At 35.3% G+C, this 22,296-nt stretch overlaps 3 pseudogenes; all 3 read left to right on the top strand.

Moving 5' to 3' along the window:
* Positions 1–318: 318 nt before the first annotated feature.
* Positions 319–4,958, top strand: LOC120198830 (annotated as a pseudogene).
* Positions 4,959–13,277: 8,319 nt separating this feature from the next.
* LOC120198828 lies at positions 13,278–15,751 on the top strand (annotated as a pseudogene).
* A 2,761-nt stretch (positions 15,752–18,512) lies between these two features.
* Positions 18,513–21,398, top strand: LOC120198827 (annotated as a pseudogene).
* Positions 21,399–22,296: the final 898 nt, after the last annotated feature.

The raw sequence follows: 22,296 nt of genomic DNA, 5'->3' as shown, positions 1-22,296 counted from the left end.
CCTGTGAAGAAAAAGTTCCAAATTGGTATGTTTCTTTAAGCGATCGTATGTTTGGTTGGGAGTTTTGTACATTGATCGAACATTTCGTTGTTTAGAGGTGAGGATCGATTTTTTTGTTCATTTTCCTTTGCGAATTCGCCTGAAGTTTTGATATTTTCCATGGGTTTAATGTGGTCGAGGTGTTTGGTTGTCGGTAAATGGCTATAAAGTGGAAGAAAATTTTGATTGAGTGCTATTTTATAATTCTAGGACGAAGCTGTTCGATAACCCTGACCATATGATCTTCATAAGCATTACAGTTTTTAGGCAATCAAATGCCTGTACTTTCTGTTTCACTCTTTTCAGTTTTCGTTGTAAAATTCTTAGCGTTTGTCACTTTTTGACGTCGAATTCTTTTGCTTGACGATAGATTGTGTTATAACGTATTCGATCTGGGATTTTGGAGGCAATTTGTTGGAAATGCCGAAGAGATGATCTCGGTTTCTTTCTTTTTATCAGTTATTTATATAATTTTTCCTTTTTGAGTTTTTCGAGATGAATCTTTTGTTCAGGGTTTTAGATCTTCATAAAAGAATATTTTCTAAATTATGCATAATTTATCATATCGAAGCTTGAGTATTTGGAATTGGGATTGGATCCTTGTGTCGGTGTTTTTCTCGTGGTATAAGGGTTTTTCTGTCTAAGTTTTTATTTGCTAAGGGTTTTAGATCTTTTGATTTTTTTATTGGAGGTAAGGGTTGATGGTGGCTTGGTTTTCCGTTTCTCATCAGATCATTTTGCTTCTGAGATTATTCACAATTGTGATAAATTATCTATTGGTTACTCTTTATTTTGTTGGTTTTCATTTCTGGGTGAATGAATGGAGTTAGAGGCCTAAATTCTTGTGTAAAATTTGAAGATAACCGTTAAAAGCTTGAAATCACAAGCACAGCTTTCGGTTTTGATTGTTTTGTATGAGTAGCTGTGGATCCAAATATAGTGGTGGCTTTTGGATGTATCTACTGTTCAAATTTATTTCACAAATGACAGTATATATCATTTAGGACTAACTCTCGAATTCGTCTATTTTCAGGGTCTAAGCTTTAGTTGAGATGAAATACTTGTGTCTCTTGGAATCGATTCAGAAGTTCTGGTGAACTGCATATGATGTGTTCTTTATGCTATGATCTTTGAGTCATGGTGTTGCAGAGGAGGTTAGACTATGGATTCAATGGCTATACGTTGCCTGCTACACCACGGGCAACCAGATCAGCCCGGGTAATGTTTTTTATGTTGATGGTATTGTATTTTGTGTTTACCTTTCTCCGTTCTCTTTTTGCAGAAGCACTGATCACTTTTAAATTACCACTCTTACTATCTTATAGAAAAGGGTTCCATTTAGAAAGAGAGTTGAAGACAACCAAATAAGCGCTTTTGACTTACTGGCCACCATAGCTGGAAAGTTATTACTAGATAAAGAAGGTATTCCTGCATCTAGTAATACATCAACTGTTGACGATCGATCTGCAGTTGAAAAGAATACTGTAAAAGAGGAAAGACTGGATGAAGCTCAATCATTGAAGCTAGAACCTTGCAATCAAGGTGGCACCAATAGGGAATTTGTGGTTTCTCAACTTGTCTCGCAAACCAATGACCTAAACTATAGTTCTTGGGAACCACCAAACCTTAAGAATGACACCCGTTTTGAATTTACCTCTGTTGTAACAACTTCTGGTTGTTCAGAAAGATTGAATGTTCTGAAGTTGATGAATAGCAAAATCAAGAATGAAATGGAAAGTTTGCCTTGTAAGGTAGAGACAGCCTTTATGTGTGGGACATCTGATGGTCGTATTAAACTAGACTCTGAAAATAAAGGACTGATACGTGAGGAGCTGAATCGAACGGATAAGGTTTCTATCAGAAAAACAGCTGATATGTGCCCCTTAGAGGATCCAGTAGTCTTGGATTGTAAACCTCCAGATCTAGTTAGTTCAGATAGTAGTGGGAAAACACATTCATATGGGTTAAATAATTACCTTAGTTCTTTACCCGCAAAGAGGGATGATGTAAATGTAGTTAGTAGAGATGATAACGAAAAATCTTCAGGGTGTACCTACCCTGGCCCCATAAAAAAGCTGTTTAGGCCAGCTCCAGTTATCGGAGACCGAAGAATAAAGAAGACACTGGCTTCTAAATACTCAAAATTAGCTCCGAGATTGAAGGAGGAGATTTTATCCAATTCTGGTATGTGTCTTCTTAAAGTTAAATCATCTCAACTTTGAGTAAATTGTTTGGTACCGTTGAATGGGATATTGACAACTATGTAACATGCTTCAGATGAGAATTTGAAATCTGCTTACTGCGATAGGAGTTCTTACAGGCGCTTAAGATCTGAAAGGAACTACCCTTTCAAAAAACGGAAGTTTTTACATTATAGCTCAGTATCAAATTCAGATGGAGGAATAAGCAGTGAGGGTATTTCCAATTCACCTGAGCAGAGCATCAATGGAAATGATTCAGTTGTATATCCAAAGATGCAGGGAGGTGATTTCATATTTATTCGCCGTTGTATTATTTTATTGGTATTTCAAGCAAGCAGCAGCAACTTTGCTAACTTATTCTAAATCTATATTCAGTCACCGGAGAATCACCTTCATTAGCAGACCAGCAGAAGTCATTCCACACCAGGGATTCTCACGGTATGAGACCCTTTGGAGTGACTCATGTACACTTTTCACTTATTGGTCTTGAACATTCAAAGATGTTCTTACATCAAAATGTCTTTCCTTTTACTCAGTGAAGTTTAGGATCAAATCTTTCAGGGTGCCAGAATTGTTTATCGAAATTCCAGAATCTGCAACTGTCGGTTCATTGAAGGTAATGACAAGTGATCTATGTCATTGTTGTCAAACTGTTTGGTTTCTGTTCATCATAGTCAAATGTTGGTATTAACCACAAAATACTTGGAGATATTTATGGCTTTATTATTATTTTTATTCTGTGCTGGCTGATGGAACTATCTTGGATTTCCTTTACTGCTCGTAGCTACGTTTGGACTTTGAAGAATTATCTGTTCTACTTGTTCCGCTGTGTGAAGGTTTATTTTCTTTCCAGGCACAACATCTTGCTTCAAATCATGATGGACACTTTGATAGCTTCTGTTGTAAATTTTTATTCTAGTGACTGGTCTAATTGCTGCTTGCACATTGGACTTCTTTCTCATGACATGAACTGTTTTAATGTAGACAAGTGTTATGGAGGCAGTGACTGCGGTACTTGGAGGTGGATTGCGCATTGGTGTACTTTTTCAGGGAAAGAAGGTTAGAGATGACAATAAAACTCTGCTGCAGACTGGAATTTCCAGTGATAACCAGATGGATGCACTGGGTTTTAGCCTGGAGCCTAACCCTTCGCAAACTTTTCCATCCCTATGTCCTGGAGGTTCTCCAATGACGCTTCCCTGTGACACGACTCTACCTCTTGCTAGGTAACAGAAATAATTCTACAAGTTTAGCAGATATCTACCCATAGATGATGGTTTAAAATCTGGTGTCATTTTGTTGTTTCTATTTCTAAACAGAAGGAACAATAATTTATGATTAGGTGGTTTCTCTGTTTTGGAGAAATGAAAATGGTGCAAGTGCTAGCAATTATTGAACACTAGGATCTACTTTTTCTTGTAACTACAGCCTTAAAGAAGAGGCTGATTTTTTGTTTGGCTACATCATTTTTTTCACGAGTCTGCATGGATTAGATGCATGAAGCTTGTTACTGTGCAGATTCAGTTTAAGATGTAATACTGTTTATTGCCAGGTATCCAACAATTCCTGGTTTAGTTAATCGTGTTACTCATGATCCCTCACCTGAGAATCAGATGCCTAATTTGGGCAACTTTGTTGAAAGCGATCATGATTCTGCACCCTCACCTACTGACATGTCATTTGACAAAAGCACAACCGATACTAAAGCTCTGGTACCAGTACCAACAATGAGCGTGGAGGCACTAGATGTGGTTCCAGCTCATAGGAAATCAAGACGATCTGAAGTTGTGCAACGTAGAATTCGTCGACCTTTCTCTGTTGCTGAAGTTGAAGCTCTGGTCCAGGCTGTTGAAAAACTTGGAACCGGAAGGTATGTTTTGAACCTGCTGAAGGCAATAGTTGAAAAACTTGGAACCGGAAGGTATGTTTTAATGTCTTTATTAATCTGCAGGTGGCGCGATGTTAAATTGAGAGCTTTCGGTAATGCAAAGCATCGCACTTATGTGGATTTGAAGGCAAGTAAAAACTCTACACCTGCTCTGATAAATCCACATCTGTATGTCATATACCTAACCCTTTTATAAAGGTTATTTGTCCGTTTCCTAACCCTTTGTTTAAAAATCCATAAGGTCCACTTTATGTCTTGGGACCACCAGGACACAGTTTTAAGTCACATAGTTTGCTTGTACTAAAGGTAAAATGATTAGATAACCTTTACAAGTTTTTTCTAAACTTTTGCAACTTCATTTGTTAAATAAAAGTTACCCTACAAGGAATCATTGGAATCCTAATCTTGCACGATTTCTCCCCATGTAGTTGTCCCAATGACACTTCCCCCCCCCTTTTGGTTTTAGCTTTAATGTATCGATAATACAACTGGTTGGACCTTTCTGCTTTTGTTACGATTGTGATGGTATTTATTTTGGAATCGTGCAGGATAAGTGGAAAACGCTTGTTCACACGGCGAGAATATTGCCGCAGCAAAGGCGGGGAGAGCCGGTGCCACAGGAGCTCTTGGACAGGGTCTTAACAGCGCACGCCTACTGGTCACAGCAACAAGCCAAGCAGCAGCAGAGAGCTGCCTTCTCCTTTATAACTCAACAATGAGAGCCAGTAGCAGATGTGATGGTGATGGTAAAAACTTGGGCTGATGATGGAGGATTGTCTAATTATATTACTTTTATAATTTTCTTGTAATTTTAATGTGATAATCTAAAAAAGAAAAACAAGGAAGAAATATGTAATATTTTATCTGCTCTGGCACTGATTCTTCTCTTACAATGGAGAGAGGCATGTGTCCCTTTTGTAAATTGCTGTTGGTGGAATAAGAGCTTGCTAAATTAACATAAAATGTTTCATAATTCACTTTTTCAACTACTTGACCTTCATAATTCTCATAATCTACATGATGCTAAAGAGGAATCGCAAATCTTCCCTTATACACCCACATGTCTTTAATGTTATCCCTTGTTTTATAGGAATTTAACTTTGTCCCAGCAAATAATAGTCCACTTGTTTAATATAAATAGCTCAGGAGTTGTTTTGAGTTTTAGAGGTAGTTTTAATTATTTGGATTTCTAGATTAACATTGTTGCATTTCATAAATATTATTTTTCAGTTCATCCTTTTTTTCTATGAAATTTTGCTCTTATCATTATATATAATAATAATATTGAGTTAACTTAGGGCATGAAATCAATTAATCATTTATATGAAAAACAAATGAAACTATACTTCTTATTTGCTTAAAAAAATTATTGTAAAAATATGTGTCTATTGTTTACTCTATTATCATTTGTGCTTAAAGTTTCATCTCATTATCATTTTAAGGTCATACCTTCAACAACCTTTATAAAAATTTCTCAACTAATAGTTGCATGCTACAATAATTATTTTATTAATATTCAATTTTTTTAAAAAAAATACATTTTAAATTTAATTTTTTTAAAAAAAAAATCCTAAATTTTACAATTTTTTTAAAAATAAATCATGAATCTTCAAATCCATTTCTATTGACGACAAATGACGATATGTGAATGACCGATTGATAGAAGTTTGATGACATAAGGGGTGAATGGTGATAGTTGATTTGACGGTGACATATAAGATTTAGAGATTTGAGATTTATGGATCTATGTGATTTAAGCATTTTTTTCCCCTAGAGGGAATGTGGAGTCTTTGGTTGGATTATGTGGATTTTGCATGAGTTTTACAAGTATTCAGTTCTTAAGTTGAACCTCCTCAAAACTGAAGTGTTATCTTTGGGTATGAGTGAGGAGGAAATACGTTGTGTTCATGATATCATTATATTTCAAATGAGGCGGCTACCCGTGTGCTACCTTGGAGTCCCATTGGTTACTAGGAGGCTTATTTAAAAGGATTATGCGTCGCTATTAGAGAAGGTTGCCTCTCAGGTAATTGGTTGATCCTCTAGGTTTCTATTGTATGCTGGTAGGCTGTAATTTATCCAAAGGCTGTTATCAGGAGAATGGAACAACTATGCTCGCGGTTTTTCTTTATGGGTAGTGATCAACAAGCTCAGGGTGCTAGGATAACTTGGGAGTTGATTTGCAAGCCTAAGAAGGAGGGCGGTCTGGGTCTCCGTGAGCTAAAACCCTTCGAATCATGCGAACATTATCCAACATATTTGGGCATCGGTGGTCAGGACTAATTCTCTTCGAGTGCAATGGTATGATACATAAGTGCTAAAAGGGAGACCATTTATGAAGTTCTCTGCTCCTAAAGTGTGCAATTAATTATGGAAGAAGCTGCTTAAGTTGCGAAGCATGATTTCTTAATTTGTGGATCAATCCACGGGTGAGACTCACTTGTTTTCCTCTTCAGATTTCTAGACTAGAAATGCTACAATCGCTTGATTTGCGTTGTTGGACAGGTTGCCTACAAATGACAAATTGCTAGAGTGAGGGTTTAAGGTTGAGGGAAGCTACTACTTCTGCTTTGATGGCAGGGAGTCGAGAGACCGCCTATTTTTTTGATGTGGTTATTCGGAGGAGGTATGAAGATTGTCCTGAAATTGTGTCAAATGATGAGGAGACAAGAGGTTTCCTGGACGGGTGCTAAGTTCAAAGGTAAGGCTTTCTGCTCCATTTTGTTGAGAGTTACTTGGAGTGCGCATATCTATCATGTTTGGGAGGTCAGGAATGGAAGAATTTTTTGGGAACTTCAGAGGAGTACTGTTGAGTTGGTTTCGGAGATTAAAGAAGAGATTCGATTGCGGTTATTGAGCGTTTCTGTTCGCCGAGATAGTTAAATACTTGATTGTGTAATGAGTGGAGTGCTGGTAGTTAGGTGTATGATTCTGTATAGGGATTTGTTTGTATGGTTTAGTTGTTTTGTTTGAGTTCATTGGTTTTGTTGTAGTGAGACTCTACTTTCTTTGGATAATGAAATCTTAATAATCATTTTAAAAAAATTAATTTTGAAAAAAATACTTAACATAAATAAGAAATATAATTCAAATACTTATTTTTTAATTAAACTTTTATATAACATAGATTCAACCTATTGTTAGTTATAACTGTATTTATTTACAATTAAATGTTAAAATCCTATGTTGTCATCTCATTAATTTTCTAGTGATAATGACAGTGAGACTAAAGACTTAATCATGTTATAAAACATGGTTTAACTACTAAATTAGATATCGATGGTTTTATCAACAAATAATTCTAATTATAAAATATTTAGAAATATAATTATTTAAAATTTATATAATTATTAAAAGGCATAATGCAAACAAATACCCCTAACATTTGACAATATATGCAAATTTGCCTCTATTGTTTTTTTGGAACATTTGACACCACAACGTTTTATTTTGATTCAAAAGTCACCCCCGTTGGATGGAAACCGTTAGTCAACTGACGGTCAACACCTCCAGTTGACTAAACATGTTACAGCCTCAATACCGAGTTAGTGACTAAATTGTAAAACTTCACAATTCGGCAGAATAATTGAATAGTATTGCAATTTGGTATAGGGTTAAATTGCAAGAAAGATGGAATTGAAGGATAGAATAGTCATTTGCATGGAAAATAATTAAAGAAGAGATATATATTAGCTACACGTTGAAGAGATTGAAGCAAAACACAAGGTTCCAGAGTTCTCTTCTTCTCTTCTTTCTCCACACGTGAAGAGGTCAAAACAAAGGTGAGATTTCTCATGAGCTAATTGTTTGCTGAAATTTAAGTTTTGTTTTGATCATTAGATGCTAATTTAAGAGTTCTTGAATGGAATTTTGAAATAGAGTTCATAATTAGGATTGGAGGTTGAATTTGACTTGTCATCGACTTAATTTAGACATACGAAGTGTTAGAATTAGATTTAGAACATGTTTGAATTTGAGTGAGATTCTTGAATTCTATGTGGAGGATTGGATTTTTAAGTTTAAGAGGTATTGAATGGGTATTAATTAGTTTAAATAGGTGTATAAGAGTTAAGAATGTTAAGGGAGGTGAAAGATGAAGAGTTGAGCTGAAAAGAGAGTGAATTCCGTGCTTAAAATGAAATTTCTGGGTTATGTGCATCGATGCATCTTTATATAGTGTATCAATGCATCCCTTAATATGTGCTTCGATGCACTATCTATGCATCGGTACACAAATCGCATTCGATGTTTTCATTTTAAGGGGGTGCATCGATGCACTCCTTATGCATCGATGCACTAATTGCATTCGATGTTTATTTATTTGAGAATTTGGTGACTAAAGTAGAATAATTGAATAGTATTGTAATTTGGTATAGGGTTAAATTGCAAGAAAGATGGAATTGAAGGATATAATAGTCATTTGCATGGAAAATAATTAAAGAAGAGATATATATTAGCTACACGTGGAAGAGATTGAAGCAAAACACAAGGTTCCAGATTTCTATTCTTCTCTTCTTTCTCCACACGTGAAGAGGTCAAAACAAAGGTGAGATTTCTCATGAGCTAATTGTTTGCTGAAATTTAAGTTTTGTTTTGATCATTAGATGTTAATTAAGCTTAAGGGAAGCTTAAGTTGCTTTAAAACAACAAGAGGAAGAGTGTAGGAAGAATTAAAGGTTAAGAGTTCTTAAATGGAATTTTGAAATAGAGTTCATAATTAGGATTGGAGGTTGAATTTGACTTGTCATCGACTTAATTTAGACATACAAAGTGTTAGAATTAGATTTAGAATATATTGGAATTTGAGTGAGATTCTTGAATTCTATGTGGAGGATTGGATTTTTAAGTTTAAGAGGTATTGAATGGGTATTAATTAGTTTAAATAGGTGTATAAGAGTTAAGAATGTTAAAGGAGGTGAAAGATGAAGAGTTGAGCTGAAAAGAGAGTGAATTCCGTGCTTAAAATGGAATTTTTGGGTTATGTGCATCGATGCATCTTCAATGTGTATCGATGCACTCTCAAATAAATAAACATCGAATGCAATTAATGCATTGATGCATAAGGAGTGCATCGATGCACCCCCTTAAAATGAAAACATCGAATGCGATTTGTGTACCGATGCATAGATAGTGTATCGATGCACATATTAAGGGATGCATAGATAGTGTATCGATGCACATATTAAGGGATGCATCGATACACTATAGAGTGCATCGATACATACCTTCATTAAGAGATGAAATTAGCCTTTTCTTTTAGTCTAAGAAGTGATAATTTAGAATATATCAATTAGTATACTGATATGTATCAATGTATTACTATGTATATATAGAACGTAATCTTGTTCCGGAACAATTGAAGGGATTAGTATCGAGTCAAAGCAAAGCTAAGGTGAGTGCATATCTCATATGAAATTGTATTGAGATAAGACTTGCGATGAGTCTATCTCTTATAGTTAAAACTTATGATTTCACATTCATGTACATGCATATTTATATATGTATTAATGCTATAGTGCTTTCATGCATAATTTATTCATGCTTTAATATGAACTTTTTTGAATGAATGCAATTATATGAGAATCCATTCAGGTATGGGAAATAATGAAAATGATAATGTGTACTCATATGAAGTGAATTATGTGTGAAAAGTGATAGAAGAAATATGAAATTGAGAATTGTAATATAATTAAGCCCATGTTACTTAATGTGAGAGCTGTAGGTATAATTGGCATGCCAAGAGTCGAGGGATTATCAGTGGTCCTTCGGGACATAGTGGTCATTCGGGACAAATATTCAGTGCCCCTAGTGGGATTTTATTCGAGCTGTGGTGACAACATTGTGCACAACCTCAGTGTACTCGCGTACCTTCTGTTCTCAATAACGTACATGGGCGATCAAAAGATAAATTAAAGTGAAACTAGCATAAAAATACAAGTCTTATATATGTGCATATTATCATCATATATGTTATAGTGTACTAGATACATGCAAGTTAAAATGTCATGATCAATGGTAAGAATGCATGTTCATGAATTCATTATTATATATGTATATACATATATTTATGTTATGCCTCACTAAGTCTGTAACTTAGCGTGTAAGTGATTTACACGTAGGTACCAAGAATCGGAAAGAATAGAAATAGGAGTGGCAAGAACAGAAAAACTGCTAGAAGATTAGATCAGAAGTAACTGATAAAGTATGTATTTTATTGTGTATAGTGTGTTGCCATGTAAGAAAAGTGTCAGTTATGAATCCTCTGATCGATTTTGGTTATTTTGTCAATTTATGTAAATAAATTTCCTTTATTTTAATGAAAGTTTTAAATTTTCCTTGAATTTTGTCAAGATTCAAAGTTTGAAAAGTTAATGTGACACCTCAGACTCGTATTCGGGTCGGGTACGGGTTGTGGGTGTTACAAAACAAGCACACGTGGAAACAAATGATGATATGACATGTCTACGTCACTAATGTATACTAATGTGAAATTGACACGCCAGATTTTTTTTGTTAAAAAATCAATATTTTTTGAAAAGTTTGTACCAATGAGAGAGCTACATGTGTCACTCTCCCTCTTTAACATTAATATCGTACACGACAATGGTCTATTCTTGTTCCTCCTCTTTGCTCTCCCTCTTCATCGACCTGCGAATTTTCACCGTGATAATACCGTCCATCACTCGCCCACTGGGCCTGAAATCGGATGCTAAAATTGGGTTTTTGTTTTCTTTAAGTTTTAACATATGAAGAGCTTATTTCAGCGGAACCAATGATGGGATTTCTAGGGCAGATCCGACTTGACAATCAAGATCCCAAAGGTCCTTAGGGTGCGTTTGGTTCACGGAATGTAAGATTACTAGTGGGAATAAAAGATTACCAGGGAATATGATTACTGTGAATGTTGTATTTTGTGTTTGGTTGGTTTAGCAGGAATGTAAGATTACCGTGTTTGGTTAAAGGAATAAAAGATTATTGGAATGTATATTTGACCAAATTGTTGTTATTATATATTTGTATAATATTACAAATTGTAAAATATTTATATATTTTCTTTAAAAATTTAAATTCATAATATTTATATAATTTTTTTTACAAAATTAAAAATATAAAAAAAAGGTTAGTGAAAGGGTAAAAAAAAATTTTAACCCCTGAACTTTATATAAAATTTTAATTATAGATTTTTTTTGTAAATCTAAAATAATTTAAGGATAAATTTGTAATTTAACCTTCGTAGAATTTTTATTATTCAATGACATAAGAATGATATTTTTGAAAAATAATAATAATTTAAGGGTATTTTAGTCCAAAATGCCGATAATGTTATAATACCTAAGGAAATGGATGTAATGAAATTCTCAGTAATATACCTAAAAAATCTACTATTGGTAATAAAACGTTACCGGGAATGAGATTCCCGGCCAACCAAATATGAGAATCCCACAATCCTTGAATCAAACACTCCCTTAGGGTTTTTTGGTGTGAAAAAGTATGAGGAAGATCATGGCAATAAGGGATGAAGTGAATGAAGTGGAGCGTAGTGTTCTCCAGAAAGAGAGAATGAACTTGATTCAGAGTGATTCAAGGGAGATTGAAAGTGAACGAGGTTCTGATGAGCTTGCGTTTTAAATTGGATTCCGTAAGTGGAGTGGATTCACATGTTAGGGATTTAAGGAAATCCATTATTAAGAAGGCGATTGCGTTGCAAGTGCTTGTTGACACCATTGTTTCCGGTGATCAGTCCGTGAATTCGAGCAATGTCGAGGTTTATGGATCGAAGGCAATATATTATCCATTCTTATGATAATTGTATTCAGTCTCTGGAGTCGTAATATCTCGACGAAACAATCAATGATGTTGAACGCTTGCCTGATTCATATGAATCGGAACGCACTACTGCTGATGCTGCAATTCAAGGGAACGAGGAGGAGACGTCAGAAACTAGTTGAATCGATTCCTTTGCCAATCATGAGAATGCGATTGAAGAAAAATGATGAACACGAGAAGGAAGAGAAAGGGCGAATACTGTTGGCAAATGAGAAAGTGGGAGAAAGGAGATGATGTTAGAGAGGATAATAGAGGATAACGAGAAGATGATGAGGTTGATGGAGAAGTTGTCGGAGAGGAACGAAACGCAGACTCGGATGTTGTGCGCATTGACTCAAAGGGTGGAGTAGCTTGAGAAAGCATGTGTGACGTGATATGTCACGTCATTATTTGTATAAAATTTTCAAAAATTATTAATTTTTTAATAAAAAATGTGACGTGTCAATTTTAAGACGTATACATTAATGATGTGGACACATCAGGACATTATTTGTGTCCACATATGATTGTTTAATTAGTTGGAGGCGTTGAACGTTAGTTGACTAATAATTTTTATTTAATAAAGTTGACTAACAGTTTTTATCTAACATAATTAATTTTTGAATCAAAATAAAATATTATGGGATCAAATTTTTTAAAAAAAATAATAGAAACAAATTTACATACATGGTAAAATATTAGGGATATTTGTTTGAATAATGACTAATTAAAACTTAAACCTTAAGCCGTGTAAGGAGAGTCAATTTGCGCGTAAAAATCATGTCCTATAGTGTTGACTTATTGTAATGAGAGAGAAACAGTGGTTGATTGATCCTTCCGACACTCGCCAGCACCCCCATTGGATAACACGAAACCACATGCCAATCACACGATCGCACTCCCAAAACTGAGCCCACCAATGTCAAGCTCGTGGCTGGCAGGTGCGGTGACATCGCCACTTGCGTCCCTAGTATTTTCACACAAAAACCCATTTATTTATTTATTTCCAAAAAAGTTTGTTTTTTTTTTTATGCCGGGGAACTTTCAAGATACCCATACCCTGTGTTGATAAAGACACTTTCTTTCCTCTTCTATAAAGAATAAATAAATAAATAAGTGAATAAAGCGATCTGCTTTATAGCGCCTGCTTTAGATCTTAGGCTTTTCTCTTCTGTTCTATCAGGTATGAACTAACTCTTCCTTTCTGCTGATTTTATTTTTTTCCTTTATAATTGTTGTAAGTTCCTAGAATGTTTGGGTTTCTTTAGTTTTGTTAGATTTTGGGGAAGGTTTTGATTTTTGATTTTTAGTCTCCAAATTTGCAGGTTTTCTCTATATGGGTTTTTCCTGGTATGTTTAGAAATAATACATTAAATTATGTGTTCACAGTTCAATGGATATCCTCACTCAGTTCATGGTTTAAAGATCGATGATGGGTTTGTTTTGCCTTATTCAAATGTTTACCCAGAATTTGGGATTCCCGCTGGAATTGAATGAAAAATCTTTAGATTTCAGCTCTCTAGGTGTGCCATTTTACCTTCTTTAGGTTTGGATAATTCTAGCTTTTCTTTAAGTTTGAGAATGGACAAAGAGGGAGAAACTTTTTCTCCCACCGATGACACCGATGTCTCGGACACCGTTCTTAAGTACATAAGTCAGGTGCTTTTGGAAGAGGACATGGAAGAGAAACCCTGCATGTACCATGACTCATTGGCTCTACAAGCTGCAGAGAAATCTCTTTATGAGGTTCTCGGTGAAAGCTATCCTCCAAGAAATCAAGCTCCTGTTTGTTTTGATCTAAGTATTGAGAGCCCAGATAACTGTTCTTTTGGTACTTCTAGTGATCATAGCGTTCATAGTGGTTCTAGTTCCTGTACTAACTATTCGATTGAATCTCGATGGAACGGTGATTTTGGTGAAAACTACAACAACAGATCATCTTTGTTACAAACAAGTATTCCTGAAAACTTTGTTTTTCGGTCTACCGTGAATTCGGGTTCACAGTCTTCAGCTTGTTCACAAAACGGCAGTGCTAATAATGGGAATGGACCGGTGGGGTCATCTTTGAGTGAGGCTTTGGTTCTGAATTACTTTAGTCAAAATGAATTGGCATTGCACTTCAAGAGGGGCTTTGACGAAGCTAGCAAGTTCCTACCCAAAGGTAATCAACTGACTTTTGATTTCAAGAGCAATGCATTGACTTCGGAGTTGAAGCAGAAGGGTCTGAACACAGTAGTCAAAGTGGAGAATGATAGGAAGGAGTACTCACCACTCGGTTGATCGGAAAGAAGAATCATGAGCGAGAAGATGAAGATTTAGAAGAGGAGAGGAACAGAAAACAGTGGGCAGGTTTGGGGATGAGAGTGAGCTATCAGACATGTTCGATAAGGTATTGATTTGTTCTGGGAGAAGAGGGGAGTCTCCCTCTTGCAATGCTGACGAGACTTTGCGGAATAAACCTAGCAAGATGTTGCAGCCGAATGAGCAAGCAAATGGATCCAGTGGTGCGAAGGCCCGTGGCAAGAAAATGATAAGAAAGAGTTAGTGGATTTGAGGACTCTCCTGATTTTATGTGCACAAGCCATCTCTTCCAATGACAATGCGACTGCTAAGGAACTGATAAAGCAGATTAGGCAGCATTCTTCGGCTGTTGTGATGGGTCTCAGAGATTAGCTCAATACTTTGTAGATGCCCTTGAAGCACGCTTAGCTGGCACTGGAACTCAAATTTATACCTCTCTGGTGCTAAAAGAACATCAGCCGCTGATATGTTTGAAAGCTTACCAAGTTTACTTTTCAATCTGCCCATTTGTGAAGGTGGCTATTATTTTTGCAAATAACAATATTTTGAAGGTAGCAGAGAAAGCAACAACACTCCATATTATAGATTTCGGTATCTTTTATGGTTTTCAGTGGCCTGCTTTAATCCACCGCCTTGCAAACAGACCTGGTGGTCCTCCAAAATTACGCATTACGGGAATAGAGTTCCCCCAACGTGGCTTTCGGCCTGCTGAGCAGTCCAGGAGACAGGGCATCGCTTGCAAAGTATTGTGAACGTTACCATGTTCCATTTGAGTACCATGCTATAGCACGGAAATGGGAAACCATCCGAACTGAGGACCTCAAAATTGATTCCAATGAAGTCATTGCTGTTACTAGTCTGTTTCGGTTTAGGAACCTACTTGATGAGACAGTAGTGTTGAACAGTCCAAGGGATAGTGTCCTAAATTTGATTCGGAAAATAAATCCAGATGTTTTTGTTCACAGTGTTGTTAAGTTAATGGATGGCTACAAAAAAATACCCTCGTGAAGCATATGAGGACATTGGTCGACAAAAGTTTTACGGGCGGAAATTATGAATTTTAGCTTGTGAAGGCACAGAAAGTAGAGAGGTTCGGAACATGAGGGCCGGGTTTATGCAACTTCCACGAGACCCTGAACTAATGAAGAGAGTGCAAGCTAAGGTGAAGCAGCGCTACCACAGTGATTTTATGATCGACGTGGATGGCAGGTGGATGTTGCAGGGATGGAAGGGTCGAATCATTTATGCATCTTCTGCGTGGATACCTGCATAAGACTCCGAACCTCATGCAGAGGGCAACTGTCGGAGATCTCTCCAGTCTTAGAGACAAAGCTCGGTGCCATTGTTGTTCATGCCAGGAACCGACATCGATCTTAGGACTACTTGGCTTTGTACATCTGCTCTTTGGAGCCTTTGACCTAGTGTTGTACCCTAATGCTGTTAGTATAACTACATAGATGAAGATGATACAGTACAATCATTTATCCATAATCCCGGAGCCCTTGTTCTTACAGCATAGAAATGGAGACAGTGGTGGTTATTACTAGCATTTTGCCTTTGTATCTTTTGGTAATTCATGTCACAGTTTCTGTTAGAATCAAAACATTAAACAAAGGAGATAAACTGAACACGCAGTTAATGGATCTGATTTGTGTAGAAATAATACTCATACCTGGCAAGGAAAATGTCATTAGCACATCTTTTACTTCAAAGAAAGAATCTTTATGATTAAAAGAGGATATTGCAGTGGGGAGGAAAGGGCATCTAGAAGGCCATTTCCATATACTTCTGCTAAAACAATGGAAATATGTTCTTGTTCTTTAATGGGAATTAAAGCATATTAATCTGATGATAAAAGTTGGATACATAAAGTAGTATCAGATTCCATTGTTGATCCTATCAATATGAACAGAAAGCAAGCTTCTAGATTAAGCTACACTTGCATGCATGCATGCATGCATATATATATATCGTTTTAGCCCTCAAAACATTCACAGTTTCAACGGGATTTTTTGTTTTCGTAGAATCTTTTTATTACTACTTTAAATAATTTAAATATTGTAAAAGAATTTATTACTTAAAACATGATGCATAGAAAACACGGTTATTTTCTTGTTGAAATGCGAGTAATTAAACATGGTTATTTAACGATAAATTGTCGTTATTTATGAATGATGTGCTTGTTGCATCTAAACTATAGAGTTATTTAGTACTATAATAATTGTTTTTTTTTCATATGTTATTAGTAGGTCAAATTATTAACATAGTTAAGGATAAAAATATGAGCAATTTAGTTATTTTGTAATTTTTATCTAATTCAGACGCACGATTGAGTAGAAAATTCAGTGTGTCAATTTGGTATCGATTGTTCAAGAATACGATACCATAATGTGAGTATCAATACACTTTGTTTGGTATCGATACTAAAAGTTAAGGGAAAAAGCTTGTTTATCTTAATCACTTAAGATTAAAATGTATTGGTGTAACAAGGTTAAATGCAATTAATAAAATGTATTAACTCATCAGATGAGTAAAGTGTCATTAAAAGGTATAAATTAAAATACTCTTATAATAGTAAATTATGAAAATACTCCTATATAACTAACTGAGTAAAAATGATGGTTTGAAATGCATAGAAAAGGGTAAATGACCTAGGGCAAATATTGGCATGTGATCTTAATGACAAGAGATTTACTTATTATGTGGCCTTAGTGGGGAGAATAATTTAGATATATGTGAATGATATTGATGCATCATGAGATCAAGTATTATCTCTATTATATTATGTCACTTGATTGTTTAATTAACTAAATGATATTGTTATAATATAATATAGTTATAATTGAATATCGATTTTTCGATCATTGATGATGTAATTTCATGGTTATACCCAATGAACAAAGATTAAGGAAAATATGAAAAATATTATTACTAAAACAATTCCCAATTGATTGATCATAACCATGATGTACCTTAGATTAATGAAATGTGTTATTTATGCTTATTGCTTATATTTCTAGCATGTTTATGTTTATGAATTTTATGATCTATATTATATTATTAGTATACTATTGAGTCATTAGGAGTATAATATCCGAATACTTTAATGATTATATATATCCATATGACCCTTATATGTATTTGTCTATAACTCTATTTATATTTTTGATTCATATAAAACGAAATTTGATTTTATAAGCATGTTTTGTTGTCATATAGGTTTTTTTTTGGAATAATTCTTACTTAGAGAAAAGGAAAAAATAATTTTTGCACCTAAGAATAATGAACTTATATTTAAGAGAGAAGAGATGTGTCAACAAAGAGTTTTTTTAACAATTCTTATAGGAAATGAAGTGTAAATTTTTACTCTTAATGAATATTAAACTCACAAGTCACAAATTAAGAGAGCTTTACATATTATTGACAGCTGAAAGCTCTAATCCTCCTTAGATATTGACATGTTATGTTTTATATAGGTTAAATTTATCAATATTTTGTATTTTGATCAAGGGAGGAAAATTTTTAAAATTTTGTAAGCATGTTATGTTTTTAAACCGTGTGATTGTGGCCCATTGCAGGTTGACATGTAGCGCTACTGCTGCTCTTTCAGTTGTTAATTCAACTTCAACGTCGTTTACGGAAAAAGACGGCCACACAATACATTATAGGTTTAACTACATGTTTAGTCATGAATATAATTAAATGATCAAAACAAGCACCTATTAAAAGATGAACAACTAAATATGTAATTTACCCATATATATAAAAAAATAGATAGTAAGCATTCAAAGGAATTTCTTATACCTAAACAACCACAATATTCAGTCAACTTCTGTAAAGAAAAAAAGACGGGCCCTTCTCTTGATATGATATTGAAATTTGTTGCAATCATTTAGAAGACGACTTATTGTTTTGCTTATCGATTACTGTGGCTTATCTTAATTTGGTTTGTATAGCAAGAGTTATATAATTGCAACATGTTTGATAATAATATGAGACGATTATAAAATAATATATATTAAATTTTTTATTTAATTAATATATATATTATATATATAAATCTAATTATTTAAATCTAATTTTTTTTAGAAAATAATTATTTTCTTTATTATTCAATTGGGGAGAGTTATCGAAAAATGATACAAGTACCATGAACCCAAAAAAGTAGCGACGGTGGGGATTAAGATGTTGACAAACCAATAGCAGCTGTCCCAATTGTTTGTCATAAGAGTCTCACCCTAATATTTTGAGTTGGTCATCTCCTTCAAGGAAGGTTTCTCTTCTTTGGGCTTCACGGGTCAAACCTCTCTTCTATTGATCATTCACCTCTACATCTTCCCTTCAAGGGAGTCTCTTTAAGGTACGTTAACTCTTGTTTCTTGTTGCTTCTTCTCCACCTTTGTTGAATTGGTCTTTCTCTTCCGTTACTTGCTTCCCTTTCCATGATTCATTTGTTTCTCTGTGTTCTTTGTTATAGGTCATATTTTGTTTTTGAATCTCAGAAAGTTTGAATCTTCAAAGGGTCTAGGCTAGATATCACCATAAAGCTTGCTCCTTGATGCATACCTTATTTTTCGTTTGATCAAATCCCAAGCTTTTTTTCCTGGGTCTAGTATGTCTTTTCTGAGTGCAATCCATTGTTTTTCAAGTGTTTTGACTTTTTTTTTGGGTTGTAGGATTTGGGATGTTTAGATGATCATGGATCCAAATTCCAATGAAACCTTTGATTACATAAACGGTTTCAAAGTTGAAGATTCATTCCGAAATGGATTTCAGTTTTATATCCCATCTCCAGATCTTAACTTTATGAACATGAATATTCCTCCTGTTACCGAACCCGACCCTGGTATTTTTGTTCCATACGTTACAACAAGTTCAGATGGTAGCTCCTTTTCAGCTTCCTCGGGCTGGAGTCCAATGGGGGAGTCTTACTCACCTCCCAATGACTGTGACTCCACGGATCCAGTTCTCAGGTACATAAGCCAGATGCTTATGAAGAGAACATGGAAGACAAGCCTTATATGTTTAATGATTATTTGGCTCTCGAAGACACCGAGAAATCGTTATATGAAGTCATCGGTGAGCAATATCATCCGAACACTCAAATGGAGAGTCCTAATAGTAATCTTTCTGGTAGTAATGGCCATTCGAATACTACTATTAGCATTGATAGCGAGACTAGTAATTACTTGATCATCGTGGTGTTGGTGAAGTTGGAGGGCCTGCTCTTTCCTTGTCACAAGCTCCTTACTCTTTGCAGCCATTTCGGAACAATCTGGATCACAATTTCTGTGAACTCGGCTAATAGCTTGAGTAATATCGGTAATGGATTGATGGAATCTTCGGTTAGTGAGCTTCTTGTTAAGAACATCTTAGTGATAAGGAATCGATGTTGCAGTTCCAGAGAGGGTTTGATGAAGCAAGTAAGTTCATCCCTAGTAATGAACAACTAGATATTGACCTAGAGAGCAACACATTTCCCATAGGGAAAAAGGGACATACACCGAAAATTGTAGTCAAGGTGGAGAAGGACAAGAGCGAGAGTCCTTCCTATGGGTTGATTGGCAGGAAGAATCATGAACGTGATGATCGAGAATTGGAAGATGAAAGAAGCACCAAGCAATCGGCAACTTATACTGAAGAAAGTGATTTGTCTGAAGTATTTGATAAGGTGTTACTATGTACTGAAGGAAAAACTATGTGTGGTATCAATGGAACTGTGTGGCACGGAGAAACCGATACCTTTCAGCAGAAAGAGCAGTCGAATGGATCTGGTGTTGGAAAATCACGTTCTAAGAAAACAGAAGAAAGAAACGGTGGATTTGGGAACTCTTCTGGTTCTCTGTTCACAGGCTGTTTTCTGCTGACGATCGTAGGACGGCAGCTGAATTGCTAAAGCAGATTAAAGAGCACTCTTCTCCTCATGGTGATGGAACTCAGAGGTTGGCCTATTTCTTTGCAGATGGCCTCGAGGCACGTTTGGATGGCAGTGGAGCCCTAATTCACAATTTCTATGCTTCTCTGGCTTCCAAGAAGAACAGCTGCTGATGTCTTGAAAGCTTATAAAGCTTACCTCTGTGCTTGTCCGTTTTCAAAGCTAGCAATTGTCTTTGCAAACAAAACTATTTGCCGTGTGTCTCAGAAAGCAAGTGTGCTTCATATTGTAGATTTTGGTATCCTGTATGGTTTCCAATGGCCCATTCTTATCCAACATCTCTCAAATAGACCGGTGGGCCTCCTAAGCTGCGCCTAACCGGAATAGATATTCCCTCCGTGGTTTCCGCCCAGCTGAAAGAATTGAAGAGACAGGTCGTCGCTTGGCAAAGTATTGCCAGCGTTTTGGTGTTCCATTTGAGTACAACCCAATAGCAGTTGAAAACTGGGAAACCATCCGGATTGAGGACATCAAGATCAATAGCAATGAGATGCTTGCCGTGAATTCTTTTCCGGTTTCAGAATCTACTTGACGAGACCGCAGAGGTGGACTGTCCGAGGAATGCTGTGTTAAAATTGATCAGGAAAATGAACCCAGATATTTTGTTCACAACATAATGAATGGAGCTTACAATGCTCCCTTCTTTGTTACAAGGTTCAAGGAGGCTCTATTCCATATCTCTGCTATATTCGATGTATTTGAGAACACATTACCTAGTGAAGAGCCAGCAAGGTTGATGTTTGAGAGGGAGTTTTACGGCCGGGAAGCAATGAATGTTATAGCATGTGAGGGCTCGGCAAGGGTTCAGAGGCCGGAAACATACAAGCAATGGCAGATTCGTATGATAAGGGCAGGATTCAAGCCTCTTTCGTTGGACCAGGAACTGATGAAGATAGTTGGGGATAAATTGAAGGCTTGTACCACAAAGATTTTGTAATCGATGATGACAACAACTGGATGTTGCAGGGATGGAAGGGCAGGATTCTTTATGGTTCTTCATGTTGGGTACCTGCATAGCAGCCTCGACAGGGATATCGACAACAACCGAGATCGTGATCAATATATTCCTTCCGGAAAGAATCAACTTCAAACTATGGGCGAAGCTAACACTCGATTTCACACACACGCGTGCATGCGCATCATTTGTATAGATACATGCTTGCTGGCTTTCATATTGAGATATTGTGTAATCAAATAGTTTATTTCTCTGTTAGTGGGGTGTGATCCTTCATCCATGTGGGGCGTCCCAGCATTTTGTAGTGTATTGCATTAGTTCAAGATATTAATTAATGGAAGTGATAATATGCAGAAAACCCTTTTGTTGTATATGATTCTTCTGTTTTAACTTCTTAGTGATAAATTCTGAACGAATATTATACTTGTAATTATTCCAGACTACTAAGAAAAACTTTCGAGTGATGGTCGGGAAACAAAAGCGTGTTTTATGCTTTCACCGGAGCTTGTCAAAACAGTACAGAATGAATCTGTCAGTTGATGATCCAATGGGAGAGAAGACAGGGCCTAATTAGAGGTAAAATTCATAAAGTTTTATGATATAATGAATTTATAAAATTTTAGAAAGTAAAAAAATTAATAAAAAATATTTAAAATATATATTATATATAATATAATTTAGAATAAACTGCATATATTATTGAGATTTGATTTGAAATATGTTATAAATATGTAGGTCAATTACAAACATGCGTGGGGGCATATCATTAAAATTAACATAATATTAAAAGTACAATCTGGCATGTAAAACATAAAGCATATTATTAAAATCAAATAAAGTTATTCCTTAGTTAATCTGATAAATTATTTTATTAATAATTTAAAATTCAATAAAAATTTAAAATTAATTTAAAAAATAGTATATTATAAAAATAATATTCTAATAAATAATCTTTTATTCTCTCTATCAATTAAAGAACATATATCAATAAAATAATGTTAATCGTTAAATACAAGAGGTAATCGACCTACATTTAAACTATGAGAAAACTATAAGGTGCCGTAGTCATCAAGAAAAACACAAATTTAACAATTCCTTGTCAAAGCTAACACAAAGGTAGTTTTGGTTTGATTGTACGGCTGTTTTTGGAACTGGTTTTCGTTTATTTCTT

The sequence above is a fragment of the Hibiscus syriacus genome, unplaced genomic scaffold (assembly GCF_006381635.1).
Source record: "Hibiscus syriacus cultivar Baekdansim isolate YM2019G1 unplaced genomic scaffold, ASM638163v2 tig00004810_pilon, whole genome shotgun sequence".
Classification (NCBI taxonomy): domain Eukaryota; kingdom Viridiplantae; phylum Streptophyta; class Magnoliopsida; order Malvales; family Malvaceae; genus Hibiscus; species Hibiscus syriacus.
This window is presented reverse-complemented; position numbering and strand designations above follow the sequence as displayed.